Source organism: Notamacropus eugenii, chromosome 7, assembly GCF_028372415.1.
Source record: "Notamacropus eugenii isolate mMacEug1 chromosome 7, mMacEug1.pri_v2, whole genome shotgun sequence".
NCBI classification, from domain to species: domain Eukaryota; kingdom Metazoa; phylum Chordata; class Mammalia; order Diprotodontia; family Macropodidae; genus Notamacropus; species Notamacropus eugenii.
Genome location: NC_092878.1, coordinates 30,708,011 through 30,723,506, shown reverse-complemented (window position 1 = coordinate 30,723,506; position 15,496 = coordinate 30,708,011). Strand labels below are relative to the sequence as shown.

At 41.5% G+C, this 15,496-nt stretch overlaps 1 pseudogene; it reads left to right on the top strand.

Annotated features, from left to right (window-relative positions):
- LOC140513788 (gamma-tubulin complex component 4-like) overlaps positions 1 to 15,496 on the top strand; it is a 29,009-nt pseudogene that overhangs the window by 10,015 nt on the left and 3,498 nt on the right.

Genomic DNA, 15,496 nt, shown 5'->3' with positions numbered 1-15,496 from the left:
GTCCCCCCAAAATGAGAAGAAAAGTACCACCATGAATGGAGTTACGAGCCAGATGAAAATTTTCTCTCCTTTCCCATGTTAGCCTTCTCTGTCTCATTTCAATTGGGAAAGGAGAGTGAAAAATCCAAGAAGAGCTGGTGGTTCACTCACCTTCTTTTCCACGATGGGCCTAGGGATGCTGTGGGCTGAAGTTCAGCAGAAATAGAAAAGATTTGCACATTTTACTAGACTTCACTCTGCACAATTGGAAATGTGCTACATCCATGTTATCCTTTCTGACTACAGAAGCAAAGATAAAAACTCTCTCCTTAAAGAAGCTGATGGGGGGGCCGGTAGTTTTTACTTCTGAATTAACATGTTCATTCTTGGCTGATGAATCTAGAACCTGTAATCTAAACATTTAAACATTCTTATGCAGTATCTTTGTGGAGAAGTTCTACTTTCTTCTTCCAGAACAAGCTAATAGGCATATCCCCAAGTAGATCTGGCTCAGGAGTAGATTGACTGACCCATTCAGTCACTTTTAGGAAACCCAATGGAATATGTAGCTAGTAGCACCTGCAAATATGGGGATCCAGGAAGGCTTCTTGCAGAAGGGGGGACTGTAGCTGAGACTTGAAGGATCCAGGAAAACTAGGAGGCAGAGGTGAGGAGGAAAGATTTCCAGGCATGAGTGATAGCTGGGGAAAATGCCTGAAGTCCAGTGACAGAATGTCAGCAATGAGGCCACTGTCACTGGATCAGTGTGTGCGTGTGTGTTTGTGTGTGTATTGGGGGAGTGAGATGAGGGAGTCACTGTTGATGTGTAAGAGGTAGGAAAGGACAAAGTTATGGAAGTGCCACTGGAATTGATTCAGTAGGTCCCTCCTGGACCAATCACAACTGAATGTACAATTTAAACTGTGCAGCAGGCACTGTATAATTTTTAGAAGTTTATCTTTTCCACAGATTCATGGGTGTCAGATCTTGGAAACAGTATACAAATACAGCTGTGGGGGACTGCCTCCTGTACGCAGTGCGCTAGAAAAGTAAGTCACAAAAACTTAAATAAGATTGACACAGTTCATCAAGACCATTTTATTTGCATATGATCTAAAACTTCTCCAAAATAGTTAGTAATAGATGGGACTGAAAAGCTAACACTGAGCAGATAGGTCTATATGATCAAAGTAGGAGAGGCCAGGATGCCAGCCAATAAAGAATCCAGGATGGTACTACATAAAAGAGAATGAATTAGTGTGGATGACTTTAAGGTCCCTCTGATTGTCAGATCCCATCATCCTTAGGGTGTTACCATTATATATGCTGGGTTTTGCTTGGCTATATTTGAGTATATCTTTTAAAGTAATTGCTATTTTCAGTCAGTAAGTCAACAGGCATTTTATTAAATGTTTACTATTTGCCAGGCTCTTTGCTAAGCCTGAAAATACAAAGAAAGGTAAAAATACTGTCCCTCCTCTCAAGTATCTTATTTTCCTAATGGGAGAAACAACTTTTAAACTATTTACATATAAGATATTGTTTATATGGAGTAGTTGAAAAGTAATTTCAGATCAGCCACTGGTATTGGGGAGGGACCAGGAAAGGCCTCCAGTAGATGGTGGGATTTGAGCTGAGTCCTGAAGTAAGCCAAGGGAGCCAACATGTGGAGAGTAGAAGGAAAAACCTCCCAGGCAGTGGGACAGCCTGTAACAAAGCATGGAGTTAGGAGAAGGCAGGAGCTGCTGGATCGTAAAGTATATGGAGAGAAGTAGAGGATAAGAAGACCGGAAAGGTAAGAAGGGGGCTAAGCAGAGAATTTTCTGTTTGATGCTGGCGGTGGTAGGGAACCAGCTCATATTGCCCATTTTATCTTACCTTCTTTAAAACTTGAAGTTAAGCTTCTGTCCTGGGTGGAAAGACTGGACTCTGATCTCCAAGTTTCCTTCTAATTCTAATATTTGGTTACTGCACAAGAACATCTTGGAAATACTTGAGCTAGTTCTGGAGAGGGTGCTTGATCTTCTCTTTTCATGTATTTTTGTAATGCTCCATTTCTAATTGAGTCATCCTCCCTTACCACATCCATTCCCTTCCTTTTTGGTGAAACAAGAGAAAAGGAGCAAACTGCTTTTGCTGGCAGAGAAACAGACTTCTCTGAGCTCATCTCATTGTGTTTTAGCAGGAATTTTCAGCTCTGAAACTCTTACGCAGGGTGAGAATAAACAATATGGAAAAGAAACTGTCAAAATAGCTGAAGGACATTTTAAACTTAATATGGGAACTTTAATTATAAGAAATTTAATGACTAATTCCAAAAAGATAGGAATAAAAATGGAATGATTATTTTTAGTGTAATGGACAGTTTCCCTTCTGACTCACCAAATTCTTACTCAGATCTTGGCCAGTACCCTCTAGTGACGTCCCAGAATGGCCTGGGTGTTTGTGCCCAGCAAGGGCTTTTATGGCATTGGTTTTTCTCTCCCTTTCTCCACTCAGGATCTTGGCAGTGTGCCATGGGGTCATGTACAAGCAGCTTTCTGCCTGGATGCTACATGGCCTCCTCTTGGACCAACACGAAGAGTTCTTTATTAAACAGGGCCCATCTTCTGGCCTTGTCTCTACTCAACTGGAGGAGGAGGAGGAAGACCTGGGCATTGGAGGCCTGACAGGGAAGCAGTTACGAGAACTTCAGGACCTGGTGAGGATTTGAAGGGAAAGGCAGTACATTCCACCAGATAGTGACCCCTTCGCCCTCTCACATGAGCTTGCACTGAGCCTGCCACCTCGGTGCCATCTGAGCCACTTCCTTCAGCCTGTCCCTCCTGATATTTGCCTTTGTCTGAATGAGGTTTGCAGGATGCATGGGAAAGAGCGCTGAAGAGTACAACCCCCACCTCCTTTGCTTGTTTGTCTAGGTCCAGACTTAACCTCCCTGGGGCCTATTTTCCTCGTCTCTAAAATGAGATTGGACTTGATCCAGTTCCAGACCCATGAGTCTATGATAATCCATTAGGCTGGGCAGTTGTGAGGCCTTCTTCATACCATACTAATACCATACTTAGGAAGTGGACAGCTCCTTAAGTTGTGTCTCTCTGGCAGCTTTTTGATGCAGCTCAAGGTCTTAATTAGGATTCACAAAAACCTATATAGATGCCAGTGTATTACATAAGAATCATAAATTCTTGGAACTGAGCATAATAGGATTTTTTTTTTAGGACTTCACAGGTCTAGTCCAACCTACTCATTTTACAGAGGAAGGAACTAAGGCTCAGAGCAGTTGAATGATTTAGCTAGAGTCCTGTAACTAGTTAATGGCAATGCTAGAACTAGAACGTTCATGTGTTGTGCCTCTCCTGCCTGCTAGCCACCAGGCTAGACTACCTCCTTGCAAGCACAGTACATGCCTGGCAGGTGGGAGTTGTACATCCCTGGGTTTAAAGTCCCTATTGCCCAATATATTAACTATGGAATATAAAGGATGGAGATAGATAGAGTTACTGCATACTTTCTTGTTTCCTTTGTCACTCTGTATCTCCTCACCCAGCGCCTGATTGAGGAAGAGAACATGCTGGCCCCATCCCTGAAGCAGTTTTCCCTTCGGGTGGAAATACTTCCTTCCTATATTCCAGTGAGAGTCGCTGAAAAAATCCTGTTTGTAGGAGAGTCTGTACAGATGTTTGAGAATCAGAATGTGAATCTGACCAGAAAAGGTAGGAAGTCCTGTCTTAACATCTCATCCCCAAGAGCTGGTCAAGAGCAGTTTTTATTGCCCATTGCCTCATAAGCCAAGGCAGTGGTCAGTGTAGTACATCATATTTTGAAATAAATCTTGTAAGAGGGCACCATGATGCTTCTTGTCAGAAATCTTCAAAGCAAGGGAAGTGGCACCCAGTGGTTAAGAGCAAAAATTATTGCCCTGTATTTACTAGACCCTGGTTAGTTAGATTGTCTATAGTAACAAATGAAAGAATCAGAGCGTTGTTGATAGCATCGCTCCGAGGGTCTCTCCTCCTACTGTCCGTGATACACAGGATCTATTTTAAAGAATCAAGAAGACACCTTTGCTGCCGAGCTGCATCGCCTCAAGCAGCAGCCTCTTTTCAGCCTTGTGGATTTTGAGCTGGTGGTGGACCGGATACGCAGCACTGTTGCTGAGGTTTGCCTTTTAAGTGTCTGATCCAGCATATGTTTTCTGAGGGGGTGGATTGACCTGGAAAGATAGAGAGTGGAGCACAGCAGCTGCTTCTTCTAGCTGGCACTAGAGACCAGGGTGAAGAAATGATTCCTCAGGCCAGACGCTTTCTCCGTCTTTGGGTTTTAGGAATGCTGCCATAGTAAGTGTCCTTCCCTCTTACTGAGCTCAGTCTCTTATGGGACATGGAATGCCTTGCTAGCTGCCTGACGGTGACAGAGACACAATCCACTCAGCATCTTGCGTCACAACGTTTTCTTTAGTTGAAGGAATAGATGAGATCTTTGTTTCACTTTGTGTGTGTATTTCTGCTCCACGGGAGCTTGGGACCAGATTGGGTTTTCCACTAAAGAACAAAAGGACGAAGGGCTAAGCTCTCTTGCTGCTGCCGTCTGTACAGGGTCTAGTAGCAGGTTTTCAGAAGGGTTTTTTGTAGACAGTTTATTGTCATGATCATATGAGTAGTATTCTTTCCTGAGTCATTCAGTGGAATATAGAGCAGCTTTTTAAATAAAGAATCCTCCTTTGTAATGGTGTTCTCAAAATGGGATTTCACTGATGTTCTTGTTTCCTCAGCATCTATGGAAACTTATGGTGGAGGAGTCAGATTTATTAGGCCAACTAAAGGTAATAGTTTCATTTATTTTTCTTTATTGTTAAAATGTAACTAACAGGAAATGACCTTTGCCTTCCCTAACTCTATTGATTTGGGGAAAAAAACCTACCCCTGGATTCTTAGGATGACCTTGTATACTCTTCCCCAAAATGAGCAGCCCATTTCTGGGTGTCATCTGAAGGAATAATTCCTTCCAGGATTTGCTTCTGTAAATACAAGCATGATTGTAGAGATATACCATACTGTAGGACAAAGAGATAGACATAAGTTTTCTTGTAATTTTATCATTTGTGTTGCCACCAAGTAAAGATATCAAATATACTGTAATCTTCCTGGCTTAACAGCACCACTAAAATTTCTCTTCTTGATATGCCTGTTTAGAGGGGCAGAATCTCACATCCATCTGTTGGGGACAGGAAGGAAATGACACTGTGTTCATTGGTATGGGGAATTCCCAAGGAAAAACATTCTATCAGTGTATATCAGTACCTTCTCTGCAACTCCTTGTTTTAGAGAATTTATGTGGAGGTTGAGTGATTTGCCCAGGGTCATACAACCAAGATCTATCCCAAAAGGGACTTGGACCCAGGTCTTCTTGACTCTGAGGTTGGCTCTTTATCCACTGTACCACGCTGCCTCCAAATCCATGTGTTAGTTGGGTCCTAATTAAGGAGACAGCTCTGCACTGTTTCTAGTTTAAAAGCCTTTCTACAGTCTGGGAACCTACTTTGCCAGTGTTACTTCATACTATTCCCTTTCATGAGCTCTGTGTTCTGACCATTATGATAACTAACTGTTCCCAAATGCTTCGTCTCCAGCCTCTTTCTTCTCACATGAGCCATCCCCCCCCATGTCTGGAATGCATTCCTTTGTCATCTCTGCTTTGCAAAAGTCCTCGTCTTCTTCCTTCAAGGCTTAACTTGGGTTCCACTTCCTCAGGGAAGCCTTCGCTTATCTCCCCAGTTTTTAGTGCTTTCTGCTCTAATTTATCTTTAGTTTTACTTATTTAGGTAAATATTCCATCTCCCAAGTAGACTATAAGCCACTCAACAGTAGGGGTAATTTAATTTTCTTCTGTGTGTTCCTCTCTCCTTGGACAGTGCCTTATACATAATAGGAGCTTTGTGAATGCTTTAATTGGATTGAATTCAATTCCTTGGATAGCGAAGAATTCCTAAGACTTGTGTGATTGTTGACTTGTATACTGACATTCTTTTTCAAAGATCATTAAAGACTTTTACCTGCTGGGATGAGGAGAACTGTTCCAGGCCTTCATTGACACAGCCCAGCATATGTTAAAGACACCGCCCACTGCAGTAACTGAGCATGGTAAGTACTCAACAGAAGAGTGAATGACTAAGTTACTTTCCTTGAGAGAAGAGCCCAACTCTCAGCTTCTTCATTGAGGGCTTGAGGGGCAGCCTCCTTACCTTCTGTTGCTGCCTAGGGAAGCCATTTCAGTGGGCCTGGATAGCTTCCATCACACTGCAGTCATCTCCTGGGACAAGCAGCCACATAACGAATGATATCTGTATGAAATGGTGTGGTCTGGACCCCAAAGTCAAATAGTGTTTGTTCCTGACGGTCAGGCAGGGTTGGATGGGAGAACATTTCTTCCAGGCTTCATCATATAGCCAGGTGCTATTATTTGCTCCTTGTTCTTTCTCTCTGCCAGATGTTAATGTGGCCTTCCAGCAGTCTGCCCACAAGGTGCTGTTAGATGATGACAACCTCCTCCCTCTGCTTCACCTGACAATTGAGTACCATGGAAAGGAACATAAGGGTATTAATTCCCTTTCTCTCTCCTTCGCATATCATTGTTCCTCCCTTTTTTCCTGATGCTGCTTCCTTCTCTGAAGACGCTTATATGGTTTTCATCTTAGAGTTATCTACCTTTAGCACTCAGGGGGTCCTAAGAAATCTTCTAGTTCAGCCTCTTCATTTTAAAGATTAAGAAACAGGGATACAGGGTGGTTACACGACTTCCCGAGACTCATGAGTGGCACAGCCAGGATTGGAATCCAGACCACTTCATTAGCAGCCAAGGGTTTTTTCATTATGCCATGCGTCAGTTCTTGTCTTATTCCAGCTGCCTCTGTCTCTAAAGACAACAAAATAATCGCTAAGATCTACCAAAAAACCTGCCTACACATTGTTTCCTTGCCCTCTGCCCACTATGTTTTCCTCCTTGTGTCTTAGACATCCCCCTGGTTTTTTCTGTCATGTTATTCATGTGCATTCTTCTTTCAACAAAACAAGTTGTCTGTCTTAATTAGACTGAAGTTTCTTCATTTTCTTTTTCTTTTTTTTTTTTTTGCCTTAGATGTTACTCAAGCACGAGAAGCACCTTCTCGGGACACCTCTCCCCGAGAAGCCCCTGCGTCAGGCTGGGCAGCCCTCGGTCTTTCCTACAAAGTGCAGTGGCCTCTGCACATTCTCTTCACTCCTGCTGTCCTGGAGAAGTAGGTTTACAAGACCTCTGTGAGCTTTTTGCTAGCAAACACTAACTATGGCAGGGAAGATAGAGGCCCTCTGACCAGTTGTTAGTAATCTGCAGGCCCAGGAGATACAACTTCAAGAATCCATCCATCTCCACCCCAGTCTATTTAACCTGCAGATGCTGACCTAAAACTGTTTAGAGAACTTCTGGTAAAAGAGCCCTTGGGGAAGTAGTATGGTTTAGTAGAAATAGCATTCACCTTGGAATCACTAAACCTGAGTGTGAATCCTGGCTGTGCCATTGGCTACCTCTGTGTTGATGGGCAAGTCATGTAAAGCCCCCAGGCCTTAGTGTCCTCATCTGTTGAATGAGGGGGTTGGATTCAATAACCTCCAAACTCCTAGGTCTTCCTCATATGCCATGTTGCTTCTGTTTTTGAAATTAATTTGAGGTGGCAGTGATCGGCATAATAAGCTTGATGCTGGATGTGTCCTTGAGCCCTTTGAAGAAGGCAGGTTTCAACAGGGATTATTTTAGAATTGAAGGAAATTAGGTTTCTTATTTTTCTGTGTAAACTCATGCCAAGATGAGAGGTCACATAGTTCCAGTTCCCCTAGGAATCAACTCTTCTTCCAAGTGCTTGTCTTCAGTATGTGTCCTCTGACATTTCTCCCATGTCAGCAGCTGTCACGACCTAGGGAGGAATAAAAAGTTTAGAATCACAGACTCTAGAATTGGAAGGGACCATACAAGTTATGTAGTACAGCCTCACTCCCAGGGCAGGAGTTCTTTCTCTGAAAGAGTAATTCAACCACCATTTGGATATTTGTGGAGATAGGAAACTCATTCCTTTTCAAAGAACGTTGTATCACTCTCAGACAGCTAACCATTACATAACATTAAGAGTTCATCATGCACATGGCACAATCCTGAGCCCTAAGAGATTGTGGAAAAAACATGCCTGCCTTTGAGGGGTTTACATTCCCCAAAGGCTGGTCACCTGTTGTTTCTCATGACCTCTGTATAGTTCAGTGAACTTTGTAAGGCAGGTGTTGTTTGGCATGACTTGCAAAGTAAAGGTAGAAGGAGCAGAGGCTGTTTGGAATGCTGGGCCTCCCATGAGTGAAATGGAAAGTCCTGGGACAGAAACATGCATTGGGCTGAGCCTCAGGAGAAAGGAACAAGGACTTTGCCTCCAGTAGAGAGGGCCCTTCTCTGGCTAGCTTCAAATCCTTTCTTTTTGAAAATGGGAAGGAAAAAGGGAGGAAGAGGAGGAATCTGGGACTTGACTGAGGGGAAAGGGGAGGTAGCTGGGAATGGAAGAGTCTAGCTTCACGGTGGTTGTTTTGGACCCAGGTACAACGTTGTCTTCAAGTACTTGCTCAGCGTACGACGAGTGCAGGCAGAACTGCAGCACTGCTGGGCTCTCCAAATGCAGCGCAAGCATCTCAAGTCTAACCAGAGCGATGCCATTAAATGGCGCCTATGGAACCACATGGCCTTCTTGGTGGATAATCTTCAGTATTATCTCCAGGTCTGTGCTGAAAGTTGAATGGTACATGGGAGATGAAGAAAGGGCAGGAGAAAGGTCTTGCAGGGATGTTTTATTCTTGCCCTGGGGGAACGCTCATGAGAGAAAAAAATTGGCCGTGGTTTTTAGGATTGCTATGTGCAATGGTATTGATGAGGCATAAGAAGCCCCAGAAGCACTAGCAATCTCATATGAGCAGCACCACTAAGGCACTTATTAAGTTCTTGTGGATAGGATGACATTGGCATCACCCTAAAATCCTGCTCTGTTTTGTTGTGACAGGAAGCTGACCCTGAGATTTTTTGCAAGTTGTCAGTAAAGTGCAAGTCCTGACAGAACTTTCAGGTCAGGCCATATGACCAGCCTCACTAAGTTAGGAAAGGCTTCACATTAGATGGTTGATTGTCAGCTGATGAATTGGTTTGGTCACAGCAATTCACAAAGACTGTCTGCTAAAGTATAGAGTGGTGGCAATATAATTCACTGAAGGAAGCATCCTCGGGATGAAATCTCAGGTCTTTGGCATCACTGAAGTTTTGGCTTGATTGTTTTTGAAGTGTTCCATAAGTCTTTAAATTTTAATAAAATGTAACTGAGTCAGTCAGTATGAACATAAAACATCTGCTTTAATGACAGGAGGCTGGGTTGAACCAGGTTTTCAGCTTTCCCTGCCAATGTCATGCCACATAACAAGGGCTTTCTTGGTCAATTCAAGAGCACAGGGGAGTTTTCTGTGTTTTATTTTTCAGATGCCTCACTATCCTTTCTCTCCTAGAGTGATTGTGTCCCATAAAATACTTTAATTACTTCTAATTCTCCTTCAGGTAGATGTGCTGGAGTCTCAATTCTCCCAGCTCCTCCATCAGATTAACTCCACAAGGGATTTTGAGAGCATCCAGTTGGCTCATGACCACTTCCTGAGCAACTTGCTGGCTCAGTCATTCATCTTGCTGAAACCTGTAAGTGGGGCTCGTTTGGCTTTCTGAAGTTTTTATAGCACTAAATCTTCCCCTTCTTCAGATGCTGATTGAGTTGACAAGACAACAGGCTTCCATTAATCAGATCTTTATTCCCCATTTTTGTTGGTATTTCGCAATATTTATAAATAGGAGACAGCACAGATGATATGTATTCAGGTTTCTGAGATAGATAAGGAACAGAAGAATAGTCTAAGGCAAAGGAAACAGAAACTGCTTTACATTAGCGTGTATGTGTGGTAATGATGAAAAGTAAGAGTGAGTGAAATGCTTGTTCTGCTAAAGATGTCTGTGAACTATTAGGATGGGGGTGGGGAACCTCTGGCCTCCAGGCCACATGTGACCCTCTAGGTCCTCAAGTGTGGCCCTGACTGAGTCCAAGTTTTACAGAGCAAACCCTTTTATTAAGGGGATTTGTTCTGTGTGGTTTGGATTCACTCAAGGACCTAGAGGGCCATATGTGGTCTGGAGGCTGCAGGTTCCCCACCCCTGCATTAGGATCAGCTGCCTGCCTTGGATGGTTTGAGTTCAGTTCTACTTTGGAGAGGGGATGATGGAACTAGAACTTCATCAACAAGCAGTCCTTTAGCACCTGCTCCATTAAGGCTGTATATCAGACAGTCAGGATCCAAACCTCTCAAGGAGATTACAGTGTAATTGGGAAGACAGATTATGCATACAATTGTATTGTTACTATAGCACCAAATAAATGGCACAGCCAGTAAATGCTAGAGTGCTTGGTAAAAATTAGGGCAGTCAAGGTTTCATGGAAGAAGTGGGTCTTAAGTTAGGCCTTGAAGAAAGACTTAGAGAAATGGAAAAATAAAAAGAGGAAAAAAGAAGTGTATTTTGTACATGTCATACAGGGGATATATAGAATGAATAAAGACATTCATGGATTTTCTGTGGCATGTTCAGGAGATAATGACTAGAAATTGGGAATCCCAAAGGGTAAAGTAGTTTTGAGTAACTAAAGGTAATGTGTTGTTCAAACATACTGAATTTGAGGTACCATAGGACATTCCAATTGAAATGAATATATCCAGCAATCAGAGACATAAGCCTGGAGCCCAAGAAGAAAGGTTAGAATTGTAGGCGTGTTCTTGGGAATAGAAGACCCTGAATCCTCTAAGCTGTCATTCCCCATAGCATGCCCATTTTCCTTCTTTTACTATTTTTTTTTTTTAATATAGGTGTTCCACTGCCTGAATGAAATCCTAGATCTCTGTCACAGTTTCTGCTCACTGGTCAGCCAGAATCTGGGCCCTCTAGATGAGCGTGGGGCTGCCCAGCTGAGTATTCTAGTGAAGGTAAGTCTGCCAGAATGGAGCTGGACAGGGACAGTCCTGACAGCTAGAGAGTAAGCTGCCATCCTCTTCTGTGGAATTTATTTAAATGAAATTTTGCTTTTTTTCAATTAACCTAAATCTACTTTCTCTCCGTCCCACCTTCACTCATCAATGAAAAAGAAAGTAAAACAAAACTCTTGTAATAAATATGTATAGTCAAACAAAACAAATTTCCTCATTGGATAAGTTTAAAAAAACATTAAAACAAAGAAAAGGAAACTATAAACTGATATGTCTAATGAAAACAATACAAAATGTTTCAATGAAATATTTACAGGTAGACTTCAGCAACATAGCACAGACATGTCAGTATGACCACGTTGGATTTATAGCAAGAAGGCATTGTTTGTTAGATATTAGTAAAACTATAAACCTAACTGACCATGTTAATCATAATGGCCAAAATCATGATTTTATGAGATGTAGAAAAGCGTTTGACAAGATACAACACCCATTCCTGTTTGAAAAAGACTAGGAACTAGCACAGGAATAAACGTATTTTCCTTAATTTGATAAGTAGTATTTATCTATAACCAAAGCCAGCATTATATGTAATGATAAACTTATAAGTCTTTGAATCAGATTAAGGGTAAAGTAAGGATGTCCATTATCACGACCACAATTTGATAGAATGTTAGAAATGCTAGCTAGAGCAGTAAGACATGAAAGAGAAACTGAGGCAATAGGCATGGACAGAAGAAACACAGTTACACTTTTTGCATATGATGTAACGGTTTACATAGAAAGCTCGAGAGAGTTAACTGAAGAATTAATTCAAACAACTTCAGCAAATTTACAAGATATAAAATAAACCCACAGAAATCATTAGCATTTCTGCATATTACCAACATAACTCAGGAGGAAGAGGTAAAAAGAGAAATTCTTTTTAAATAACTACAGAATGTGTAAAATACTTGAGAATCTACCTGCTAAGGTCATCACAAGAACTGTATGAATACAACTACAGAACACTCGTAACATTAAGACAAATCTGAATAATTGGAGAATATTCATTGCTCATGAGTAGGCTGAGCCAACATAATAAAAATGACTGCTGCCTAAATTAATTTACTTCTTTGGTGCCATTCAAATCAAACTATCCAAGGATTACTTTATAGAGCTAAGAAAAATAATAAAATTTATCTGAAAGAATAAAAGACTAAAAACCTCAAGGGAAATAGTGATAAAAAGAGGGAAGGAAGCAGGCCTGCAGTACCAGATGTTAAACTATACTACAAAACAGTCATCAAAATTATTTGGTACTTGTTATGAAATAGGCTGATCAGGAAAACATATTAGGTATATAATATATAGAAGCAAATGAGCCCAGTAGCTTAGTATTTGATAAACCCAAAGATCCCAGGTGTTAGGGTAAGAACTTGCTATTTGACAAAAACTTGGGAAAACTGGAAAGCAGTCTAGCAGAAACTAGTAAATAGTTTAAACATCTCATACCGTATACCAAGGTACTAGCCAAATGGGTATGTGTCTTAGACATAAGGGGTAACATCATAAATAGATTTTAAAAGCAAGGAAGAAATGACCTGTAAGATATTTGGAGAGGGGAAGAATTCATGCCCAAACAAAGAACAGAGAGGATCATAGGACAGTTTTGATTGTGCACAAAACCAGTGCAGCTAAAGTTGAAAGAGAAGCAAAAATGGAAAAATATTTACAGCAATTTTCTCTGATAATGGACATAGTTCTAAAAATTAAAGGGAAATATTTCAGATTCACAAGAATAAGTCTCCCAGTTGTCAAGTGGTCAAAGGCTATAAACAGGCAGTTTTCAGAGGAAGAAATCCAAGCTCTCAGAAGTCAAATGAAAAAAATGCCTATATCACTAATAATTAGAGAAATACAGATTAAAACAGCTCTGAGGTTCCACTTCATGTTCCTCAGTTTGGCAAAAGTGACAAAAAAGGAATATGGCAACTGCTGGAAAATATATAGGAAAATAGGCACATTAATGCATCATGTCAGTAGAGCTGTACTTGGTCTAGCCATTCTGGAAAGCAATTGGGAGCTGTGCCCCAAAAGTTAGTAGTTTTCCCTAACCTTTCCCTTCCCTCCCTCCTGAATATATCATACTTCCCCCCTCTTTCCATTCTTTTAAGATCACCAAGACATCAGCAAAACCACTCCCAGGCTTTGCCTAATTAGATTTCATATGACTCCTGGTGATGATAGGATTCAGGTGACATATCATCTCCCCATGTTTGCATGTAAGCAATTACACTTGTCTAGGCCTTTTTCATTGTTCATTTTTGTTTACCTTTTTATTTTTCTCTTAACTCCTGTGTTTGAACTTCAGAGTTTCTACCAAGCATTCATTAGGAATGCTTGAAAGTCCTCTGTTTCATTAAAAGTCAATTTTTAGTCCTGAGTATGATACTCAGTTTTACTGATGTTATTTTTGGCTCTAACCTTAAGTCTTTGGCTTTCTGAAATACTGTATTCCAAGTTCTCCATTCCTTATACTGATGGCTGCTAAATCACGTATGCTTCCAACTGTGGCTCTTTGATATTTAGATTCTTTCTTTTTGGCAACTTGGAGCATTTTTTCTTTGACCCAGAAGCTCTGGATTTTGGCTATGATGTTCCTGGGAATTTTAGTTTGGGAGTTTCTTTCTGGACGTGATTGGTCGATTCTTTCCGTTTCTGCTTTGCTCTCTAAGTTCCAAGAGATATAAGCAGTTTTCTTTTACGAGTTCTTGAAGTAAGATGTCTAGGCTCTTATTTTTGTCCATGGGCTTCAGATAGTTCAATGATTCTTAAATTTTTTTTCTCCTGATGAGGTTCCCAGTTCGGTTGTTTCTGCTGTGAGATTCCTTGCATTTTCTTCTATTTTTTCCAGCCTTTTTGACTTTTAATATTTTTTGATGCCTCATAGAATCATTGGCTTCTTTTTGGTCCATTCTAATTTCAGGAAGTTTGTTGCTTGAGCAAGGATCTGCACCTTTTGTGCCAAGCTGTTCATTCCTTTTTCAGTTTGTTCATCCATAGTTCTTGTTTCCTTTCCATTTTTTTCCTCACATGCTCTCACTTAATTTACAAAAATGCTTTTCATCTCTTTTTTTAAAAACTCTTGCTTTGTCTCTTCCAACAATTACAAGAGAGTTTGTGCCCAAGGTGTATTTTTCTTCTAGGCTTTGCTTTTAGATATTTTGGAGTAATCTTTTCATGGAGGCTTGTCTGGAGCTTCCCTGCCACCATAATAGTTACTTCCTAACTTCAAACTTGATGTTAGGCATGGGCCCTCCACACTTCTGGAGGGAAGGTCTAGGCAGATCCTGTGGCTGCTTTCTTGGAGTATTGAACATTGTAATTTGGGGTGTCCCCAAAGTGGTCTGATCCTGAGCAAAGTCTGATCACTGCCTCTTGATCTGAGCTCTACAAGATCCTGCCCTGGGTTTGGATCTGAGCAGCAGTAGGCTGGACTTTACCCTACCAGCTACCTGGAAAGCTGCCAGTTCAGAGTGATGGAGTTGTCAGCTCCCCTTTGGTCTAGAATTCCCACGAGGGTTATTCTTCTACAGGTGATCACACTGGGCTAGAAGCTGGCACCCCATTCTGGGACCCACATCATTACTACTTCTGTACTCTCTGGTTTAGGATTACCACCCCCTGGGACAGGTTTCCTTCTCAGTCTGCCAAGAATCTGTGACCCAGAATTGGGTAGTGGCTACCAAAAGTGCCAGTTAACACCTGTTCCTGCTTTCTGTATGCAGTGCCCTAATATGGGTCTGGGGTTTCCTCTTGCCTTAGTACACAGTGTCTCCCTAAGAGCTGCAGTATTTCATGCCTGGGGTGCTCTGTACCAGACTTCATCCCCAGTATTCGCAGACCTCTCCATCTTTCTCCCTAGAATGACTTGGAGTGGACAAATGACTCAGTGTTACTTTTCCTAGATTTACCCATCAAGATTCAGTCTGGTGAGTTTTCTAAATTTGTTTGGAGTAATTTGGTTTTTTAGGGGATGGAGCTTGTTATACTGCTTCATGCTACTCTGCCCTCTTGGCTTCCTCCCAGAAACATCTTAAAATTCTACATGTCTAAAACTGAATTCATTAACTTTCCCCAAAAAAGCTATCCTCTTCTGAACTTTCCTGTTACTGCTGAGGATAACACCAGACCTAGATCTCATCCTCAAGTCCTCACTCTCTTTTACTCCCCATATCCAATCTGTTCCTATGTCCTGTTGATTTTACATCAAAACATGTCCTATATCCCTCTCTTCTGACACTGCACCTAATGCTCTAGTACCTGCCCTTATTACCTCATTCCTTTTCTATTGAAATAGCCTACTGGTTGATCTCCCTGCCTCTAGGCTCTCCCCACTCCAGTCCACCTTCCTTCCATTCGTCTCCCAAATTAATCTTCTTAAAAGTGCAGATTTCTCCATGTCA